General features: G+C 37.3%; 1 pseudogene across 1 annotated transcript; it reads right to left on the bottom strand.

Annotated features, from left to right (window-relative positions):
• Positions 1–579: 579 nt before the first annotated feature.
• LOC146475704 (carboxypeptidase B-like) lies at positions 580–10,003 on the bottom strand (annotated as a pseudogene). Its single transcript, XR_014865784.1, has 9 exons — positions 9,604–10,003; positions 7,748–7,787; positions 7,421–7,519; positions 5,712–5,816; positions 5,320–5,433; positions 4,324–4,432; positions 3,214–3,427; positions 1,937–2,024; positions 580–764 (listed from the first exon to the last, which is right to left on the bottom strand). The product of XR_014865784.1 is annotated as a carboxypeptidase B-like (transcript).
• Between the last annotated feature and the right edge of the window lie 223 nt (positions 10,004–10,226).

Below are 10,226 nucleotides of genomic sequence, written 5' to 3'. Positions count from 1 at the left end.
TGGTAAACGTTTTATCCTAGATCCACGACAGAGATAGTATTATTCGACTTTCCAACAACCAATTCTGAATTGCCCGTTAGGAAGTTCATAAATGGACTGGGCCCTACTTTACACATTGTTCAAACTGCATATTAAGAAATGAACGGCCCATCGCCAGAAAGATCACATAAAAGCTGGTAAGTTTACCAAATTATGTTTCATTGCGTAGCCACCAGGTTGTGAACAGTCAAAGGTCGCCCAAATTCCATTTTGAGATGGCGTCCACCAAATCCTTACAAAGTCATAATTTTCCGATTTTTGAAAGCAATGTACATTGTTGCAATCTAACAACAGAACCTCAAACTTGGCAAACGGACTAACTGTTAAGTAATCTTTGTTCTGACGGACTCCAATTTCTGATTAAATAAAAATCAAAACTCGTCCCTAGTCTCATTTGAATCCAGGAACGAAGGATTGCAAGCCGTGCCGGAGTTGAATAAATTTAAGCAATCATAAGTTGAATTATCACATTCTTCTTTATTCGAATTCAGTACACCATAGCACATATCTAATTCATGTACTGCCGCCCAATCATCTTGATCAGACTTTCATGGCGTTTACAAGTGCCTTGAGACCCACGAACGTCTCTTTCCCCACGCGCGCAATCATCCACGCTGGAAGATTATATTTGTAGTAGCCTTGGTCACGCAACTTCACTGAAAACGAATATGTCACGCCAAGTTGGCCGTATACCCAGTCCTCGCTGGCTCCTCCAGCTCTGAGAGCTGAAAGATATTAATAATAATTTATATTAGCTACAAAGCTAAACACTTATCTACAGACTCCTTGAAAACGTCAGAGTCCCTCTTGTACATGACAATAACCGGGGCCTGGTTGTTCGAAAGCCGATTAACGCTAATCCACGATTATAAGTTAATCGTTAAAGGCTAATTTCCAGTTAAAGGTTAAGAAAATTCTAAGTCACAACTGAGGGACAAAAATCTTATGAGAGAATCTTCACTGATCAGTGATTAAACTCGAATCAAAGTTCACGTTAATCCAGGATTAACTTAATCGGGCTTTGAGCAACTGGGCCCGGCATTATAGGAAAGTACTGCTAACAAGCAATAGATTAGGGTTAGGTTTTAGGTTAGTGAAGAGAAACGGGGGGAGGAGAGGGAGGAGGAGAGGGATCCCATAGTCTTTGAGATTGAGTCAACGATACACTGGGATGTTCCCCTCCCTTCTGGTGTTAATGGGAAGAAATTGCTTTGGGTGAGAGCAATGGCATTCCAGAAAAGAAACAATTTGATGGTTATAAAGGCTATGGTATAAAATCGAGGTCAAAATTGGAAATAAAAAGCGTGAAATAACAACAACAACAAGCTTTATTTGCATGACTATAACAAGTACAGTATTGCAAAAGCTATTCATAACCAATCATTGATTCATTTACTAATTCTTAAGAAAACTTAAAATAAAATAAATAATAATAATAATAATAATAATAATAATAAATAAATAAATAAAGTAACTCAAGTCTTTGCTTATTTAAAACTATTCAGAAAGAAGAAGTAATCATTCCGGAGAGAAGTTTATCTCTAAATTCGAAGCACGAGGAAACAAATGAATTGAGTGTTTATAAAATAGTCAGTTCATTGTATGCGATAGTAAAGTTTCTTTTGCTAAAAGTCGTGGAAATGGAAGGCTAGGTTTTATTTAAAAAAAAAACATATCTCTTAAAGAAGAGTAGCTTGGGAAATCTAATAAAAAGTGAATTTCATCTTCAGTGGTTTTACAGTTGCAAACATTACACGCCCTTTCATTACGGGGTATGTTGTCGTATCTTCCTGTTTCGATCAAAGAAAAATTTGTTGAATAAATATATTATTTTAGTATGTATAACGTAGTTTGACTGAAAATATTTTATAGCATAAAGATATCATCAAGTACTTACTTAATGCTGCTGAATAGCAACACATGTATGATTTACGATAACCACCTCTCTCGTATATAGCTTTGACAGCTTGAATGGAAACTCTCTTCTATATAGCATAAAAAGGCCAAACACTTCGTATTAGTAAACGTTTCCTAGTCTGATACCGTATTTATTCGATTAGCCGCCCACCTTCGAATAAGCGCCCACCCCACCCCCCTCCCAACAAAAAACATTTCGGTACTGGCCCGGTGTGAAGTAAGAGGAGAGTCCGGTGTTTTCCAAAATTGGTTTTAGATACGGTAGTTAATATCGTTTAGGCTTGTTATGTTAGCTTTTGCGCTTTTTTTTTTTTTTGTCTTGTTGAAGCGATATTAACTTGTTATCCCTTGTTTTGTTATTCTCTTGAAATATCCTCGCTTGCGGAAAATGTTGGGAGAAAAATAAGAGCCCACCCTCGAACAAGCGCCCACCCTTATGGGCCCAAACTTAAATAAGCGCACGGTAGGTTGGAGAAGATGATGCATTATTGCAATAGTGCTTCACTTACAATAACAGTACAATAATCTCAGGAGTCTAAGCTATAAATTAGGGAGACCTAATGGTTCATTTGTTAATTGGATATTATTATTATTATTATTATTATTATTATTATTATTATTATTATTATTATTATTATTATTATTATTATTATTATTATTATTATCATCATCATCATCATCTCTGGCTGTGGATAGCTAAGATCGAAATCGGATTGAAAGTTGCAAGAGTTGGCCAATCTTTTTCAAATTCTGCCTGTGTATTTTGAAGAAAGCGCTAAAAAACTGGTTATAATTTGTTCTGTGTAGGGGAAATCATTCCCTAGGAACAATTCCATATTAGAAAAAAAGTTCTTTGTCAAACAGTTGCGCAGTTTTGAGCAAAACAGTACGAGATCTCCATGACATTATTGAACTTAAGCAACGACAACGGCGACAGTGACAAAAACGTCACATGAAAATACAAATTCATTTTATTTGTCCTAATTCGCGATTGTTTCAATTCATCCAACTTGTACAAAAACGGCGAATTACACAAGAACCAAACTGATAGGCGCCGCGTTCGAGTTAAGAAAGAAAATGAAAAATTCACCGTCGTGTTTTCACGTTCTCACAAAACTAAAATTTGATCATTTCACGTTGTTGTTTTTGCAGAGAACGGCAAAGAAATGTACCAAAATTTAAAAAGCACGGCGTTGTCGTTGCCGTCGTCGTCGCTTAAGTTTCCTATTGCCCCTTTAAGCACGCTTTATCCCAAACCTGTTCAGCATAATCCGGAGTATCATCCATTTTGTATCTCCAAGGAGTGTGCCAATCTTGGCCGTACGCTTGGAAGTCAATAAATGCTTTTAAATTATCGCCAAGACTCCATAGATAATTTCGAACGTTTCTCGTCTCGATTTCGGAAAAGCCGAGTTGCCTCTGTAAGTGTCTGAGCAGGGGTCGATGCTTTCATGAGACGCGACATTTGCATCTAAAGTGGAAAAGTTTGCGAACAGATTAACAATTCACTTAAACGTTATCGTCATCATTTCGTATGTGTTACTGTGTGTAGGGAAGAGATGGAGGGGCGTCTATGCCTGTTTTCCCCTATAAAAGGGAAACGAAACAAACTTCGCATTATTTTAACTCTATACAAGCAAACCAAATTTCTCTCGGGCACAGTTTATCCGAGTGAAGGAAAGAATTCAACCTTATTTGTGATATTAAAACTTAATATTTGTTACACTGTACTTCGCACCTCAGTAGTAAATAGAGGCGGTTGGATCTGTAACCAATCAGGACACAGTATTTGTACCACGTGATCAAAAGGAACCAATCAGAAGCCAGGATGATAGCATTAATTTTGCTATATGCGCGTAACGTATATCTTTGTAATTGTTTAATATAACATATTTTAAAAACAATCCAATCTAATTTTAAAAAAATCCAATCTAATTTAATCTAATCTAAAAATAACGAAACTTTTGAATGCAGGGTACCGCGCGACGCACAAATAAACTGTTCTGAATTCGTTTCGTTGCCGGACCTCTTGTAGTAGAAAAGCACTTGCCAGACGTCACTTTACGTGTAAATAAACCAAACATATTTCAGGGCTGACACTACGGCAAAGGGTTTATTTATTTGGGCCAATATTTCAACTAGTACCACCATTCTTCTTCAAGGCCAGAATTCCAAAAAGAAAAAAATAACGGCTATAAACGCTGTGTTACAGACATGAGATTAATTCCAACGGCCCAACACTCCAATAACAACAACAACAAAATAATCAATAAGAGGGATCAACAATGAAACCAGGCGTGTCTGATTGGAGAGATGCTTTCTCACGTTTTTCATCTCTTGAATAAAATATACGAACAAAATACTCACACAAATTTCCCCACTTGTAACCAAAGTTTCTGTTGAGGTCCACTCCATAACAGAATTTGCTACCAATATAAGTTACACGACGACGATTTTTCTGCCAGTTACGTGTGTACTGAAAAACAAAATCGCCTGTGTTTGGGGGATATTCATTACAACAATAGAGCACATACAGCATTTGGAAATTAAAGGCTTGGTAGCTGTACCTAGCTTAGCCAATACACCATACAACACTTCAACAACTCGGCAGAGGAAAATGAGCGACTTTTTTCTGTCTTGAATGGCAGGTTAATTCATGTTCATCTTGTTTTTGGTCACCCAAAATACTTTTGTTAATAATTCGATTTTATCCATAGTTTGCTTAGTGCCACCAAATACCGTCAATTCTGCGTGACGGCGGCCAGGGTAGGCGAAAGCGTCAAATTAACGATTAAGACATAAACATTATGCGTATCAAAGCATTACAGTGCTAGTAAAAATAGGTAATAGTAGAATAAAGGACTTTGATTCCCTTTTGATTTCTTCTTCTGTTATTTATTATGTTATTTATTTGTTATTTTATTTATTTATTTGTTTATTTATTTATTTATTTTTTAATATGCAGTGACACTTTTCATCCTTTAAGTGGATGTCTCCCTAAGATCCTCAGAACCCAAATTGGTCCGCACAAAATAAATTTGCTTCAAATCTTGCATGTGAATTGCACTCGGTCCAGTTACATTGAAACATTGAAAACACTTTTCGTTTGGGCTCTAAACGCTGTCTTCTTCAGTTTCCAGCGGGGGGGGGGGGGGAGGAGGTCCCTTCTTGAGTCAAAATTGATTTTTTTGTAGTGTAAAAAAATGCAAAATTATTTACTGAAACGCTAACGCATACACTTAGCATATTTGTGGAGCATGGTGGAATAGCTCATATAGCATGGCTGCTCAACCAATCAAAGCTCTGGAATTGCATCATCCAACGAGTCAGTTTTTAATGATCTGTTATATCCTTCACCAGTACCTTATTGATCCAACTGTAGACGTATCCGTCCGGATTCATAACAGGTAAAATGACGAAGTCCATTTTATCCAGCATTAGAGTGACATAATAATCTTTTCCATATTTCGAAGACATCTAGGTAGCGTCAGTTACTCAAACGTTGGCCTTAACCTAAAGACAGAAGATTCTGACAGGGTTCAGATTGACGAAGTCGTTTTAAGTTAAGATTCTTGGATTGATAAGAAACAATAGTTAAAGATACATCTCAACTTAAGGGGCTTCTTGAAGTGGTTCCGGGTCTTTAAAATTTTGGTCAATCTCAGCCAAAACGTTCTTATAAAAAGAAGGTTCTTATACAAAAACGAAGTGTATCATAACTCATTACGCTCTCATAACTGAAATCTCTTTTGTACCTCATCAGCAAAATACATGCAGTTGGATGCAGAAATCCATTCTCTGGCGTGGACCAAACATTGAATGAAAAACACTGGTTTATTTTCTTTCTTCTTTCCTGAAATCTGTAGTTGAGAGTAAACAACATGTAAGGTTTAATTTATGCTTTGAATTTCTGTCGCGTCCAACGCAATTCAAGCCCCAAGGAAACAGACAAAAGTCACAGGCAAGCAGCCGAATAGAGAGGTGTTCAGTTGAATGTCGAAAGTAATTTGCGTTTACTTTAGTTTTCCTTTATTACGCTCTGCAAAACTCTGTGTAAATCTCACGCCACTTTCTCAACCAATAAAAAGCAAGACCACTTGCTTGCTTGCACGACTTTTCCCGCGCTTGGCATCAGTTGCACCTGCTTACTTCGGATTCTGATTGGTTCATTGTATTGTTTAAGATTTCTGTGATTGGCTAGACTAATCCTTCGACCTCAGTTTGGTTTTAGAACACTCACACTCAATTGCAAACCACACCAACTACACAAGAAGCAAGTAACATACGTTAATGTTAGAGGCGAACGGAGCAAAAAAGGAAAAAAGTTCAGATTTTCTTGCTTTAACTTTAATTTTATTTGACACGAAAGAAACGGACCGTATAAATGAATAGTAATCAGCTCTTCGAAGATTAGAGGAGTTTCAACTTTATTTGTGCATTTGCCGGTACAAAAGCCGTAATGACAGTAGTTAAAATTTTATTTTAAAAAGGCTTCCCTTTAAAATACTTTATACATACTGGTTCTCCATAAGGAGTGTGGACTAACTTATGCTTAGTTTTGATAAGGTATTACAACCGTAATAGATACAAAAGCTGACGTTTTGAGCGTTAGTCCTTCTTCAAGTGGGGAGTGGACAAAGCGACTCGCAACTCGGAAACATGCAACTTATCTCAGTTATCTCAGTACTTCATTCATCCTACGTTTTGCTCTTAAAAGAGTTGTTATAAGATAAGTACTAATAAAATAACAATCGAAAACTATCTTCTTACTTCATTTATCCTGATTTCTGGTCTGAAAAGAGTTCAAATCAAGTCCTATTGAGCCTAATACAATAACCACCGAAAACTGTCTCCAAACCCCACCAAAGTACCATAATTAATAAACCGTAATATACCATTAACAGTAGATTCCCGAATAGGCCAAATTGTGGGTTATCAGTGGTATTTTTCTAAGTCTATTCGCTAGTAAGAGGTTTTATTCCAGGTTTTTTGCTTGTTTGTTTGTTTTCGTTTTGTAGGGGGGGGGGGGGGGGTGCTAATATATCTCTGTACAATAAAAAAACCTTGCTAAATTCCACTTAAATTAAAGAGCCGAGTGGCTTTGGTAATCATTTAATAACTGTTTATAACTGCTGGTAAAGAGGATAGATTGAAGAGAGTAGGCAGAGAGCATGGAAGAAGGTTACGCGACGTACTGGATGCGATAAAGACGATAAACCGTAGGCCCCGTCTCACAACCCTTGTTCGTAAATAACGCTGTGGGACGTTTAAAAACCCACTCACTCTTCGCAAAGAGTAGGGGACATAATTCTTGGTGTTGTGGTCTGGTCTTGGTGTGCATATTCTCATGGTTGGGTGGGTAAATGCTTGGAGATATTAGCTGCATAACCTACTCTTAAATCGGAGGGTATAAATTAAGATATGATGATGATTTGATTTAACAAGAAAAAATTAAGTAGATTACCTTTATCGCCAGCATATCTCTTCTTTCATGAGACTTTCCAATGGAAAACACTTCAGCGTTATCATAGGTGCTGTTGATCTGATAAAGCTTGGCGACGATCTACAAAGTGAAACGATCTTAAAGTCATACCCATCAAAAAATAACTATAAGTAGTTTTCTTATTAATGCGCTTCTCTGATTTAAAGTCATCAGATGCCATGAGTCGATATTGAAAGACCTCCGGCCTCATTATCTTATTGATGATTGTCTTCACATTCTCACCACTTCTTCATAAAATAATTTATGGACATTGTGAGGAGAATTTACACGTTAATAAACTTCACTTACCTCGTCAAAGTTATGATACCGATGATGCCATCCTTCGACGCTGGTGAAAACAAACAAGAAGAACAAAAACGAAAGAAGGAAGAGATAAGTTTAACGACAAAAACTTTTATGATCATCTCTTGAAGATCTTTCAAAGTTTGCGCGATGTTTTTATTAGGAACTTTAAGCAACCACAAAGGCAACGCCAACGAATATGTCACTTCGAAAATATATAAATTTGCGTTACTTGAACAACTTCGTAATTTATTCTAATTCATTCAACTTGTACAATGTAGCGGAACAGTCAAGGAACAGAATTGGTACTGGGAAACGGCGTTGAAGACAGAGAATAAAACATTTACCATCATGTGCTCACGTTCTCCGTTACACGTTGTCAGTAGGGAACTTAAAGCGGCGACACACTAGGTGATTTCTTGATTTGCCGATCACGGCGAATTTGATCGCCAACGAAAATCGCAAGCGATTTTCGCTACCGATTGATGCGGACACACTTGGCAACTTTTTTTCGCCGATCGCGGCGATGTGGCACTTCAACCTTGTTCCCGGGCTCCATCGAGGGGCGTTTTGGAAAGTCTTGTGATAAAATCGGCCATCTTGATTGGTTTACTTTGCTGGCAATTCGCAGTGATGATCGTAGAAAATCGCGGGAACGAACACACCAGGAATGCCGGCGAATGTAATCGCCGACATCTGACATGCCAGATATCAGCGATTTTATACGCCGATCGCGGCGATCGGAGAAAATCGCAATCGCTGCACCGGGCACACTTGGCGATTTTCGCCGATCGCGGCGAACGGCTTGTAAAATCGCGTCACTGGCTTAATGAGGAAAAAACAATCGCTCTGCACGCTGCACGTGCGTTTTCAGTAAATGGTACATACCGTTCTCTACAAAACAACAAACAACGTGAAATTACCAAGTTCAAGGTTTTATGGAGAACATAAGCAGACTGATTGTGAATTTTTCATTCTTTTTCTTAACTTGAACGCGTCTCGAGCAATTTCGTTCCTGTATAGCTTGCCGTTTTTCTACAAGTTGAACGAGTTGAAAAAATCGAGAAGTGGCACAAATAAAATAAAGTTATATTTTCAAGTGACGTTCCGTTGCCGTTGTGGTTGTTTAAGTTCCCTAAAACAGTTCTGTTTTTTAGAGGACGTTCTCAAACTCATTAATAATTCATGAAGAGAAAACAAAGGAAATCACTACCGTGAAGGAGGTTTGAAATTGTGATCTTAATTATCATAAAATTTTGTGAACTTTTGCTTCGAATTTCTCCAAGAATTATCAATTGTTTGAGAAGCTATATCAAACATTCGAAAGAATGTTTCCTCCTATTTCCAAACACCTCGAAGTTGGTTAAAAAAACTCGACTGCGCCTCGTCTTCTCGGTGTTTGGAAATCGGAGGAAACACTCTTCTTCGTGTTTGATTTATTACGTCAAAATGTACCAAAGTTTAAAACTCACGAGCAATGCCTTTACTTTTCTCATTAAATCCTATTGTTTTGTGACGCTGTCTCGTTGCCGTCGCCTTAGTAGCTGCTTAAACTTAAACTTAACGTGGATGTTTTAGCAAAAACTACAATGTTTATCGAACAGACAATTACCCATACCCGATTGTTCGGTTTACAAATGTTGGGGCGAGAGAATTTAGTTCTGGTCCCTAAAATACTTAGTCCATGAAATTTTCATCAGCATTTTATTTTCACAAAAGGCAAGAACTGCTTCAATACCCTTTGCTCACTTTTATATCCTTACAAGCAAATCGAGCTTTGATCATGAATCAAAACTACGATTCGAAATATCATTCTTGAAACAAAATCCACTTTGTACATCACAGTGAAATAATACACTTACCTTTGTATAAGCGTGGTTTGTAGCAAAGCTAAAACGAAGATGACAGCTGACTGCATTATGAAACAAATGGAGTTTCTAACACCCTTCCTTTATCGGGTTTTGCGAGAAATGAATTATCCATGGTGTGGTAAATGATTTTTTGTGGGTTCAATTTAACACTGTTGGTACACAAAGCTGGGTGTATACCATTAGCCACGCTGGGGTAAATGATTTTTGTGGGTTCAAATTTAACACGGTTTCTACACAAAGCTGGGTGTATACCATTAGAGAAAATTAATCTCAGGGTAGCAGCTATACTAACAAATTATGTCATGGGATTGCGTGCAAACTGCTCCTTCACATTTAAATTAAGTTATTTCTCTGAATCTACAACTGAAGGTAAAAAAGTAAGAAGAATGGATTCGTGACACATAACATCGTGAAGGTGTCTGGTTTGAACTTGAATTAGATTGACAAAAAGAGACTAATCGATAATAATAATAATAACAAATCTTTCGGGATATTGGTCTGCAACTAGAGAGTTCTTGCTTTTATCCTCTCTTGTTTGCAATTAGAGCAAGTCGTATTACTATTACTAATTAATGTAATCTTATTTAAAGCGGTGAAAATATTAAGGACTTTAA

This window comes from Pavona decussata, unplaced genomic scaffold (assembly GCF_977016875.1).
Source record: "Pavona decussata unplaced genomic scaffold, jaPavDecu1.1 SCAFFOLD_83, whole genome shotgun sequence".
NCBI classification, from domain to species: domain Eukaryota; kingdom Metazoa; phylum Cnidaria; class Anthozoa; order Scleractinia; family Agariciidae; genus Pavona; species Pavona decussata.
Note: the sequence above shows the minus strand (reverse complement) of the source record. Positions and strands in the feature narration are given on the sequence as shown.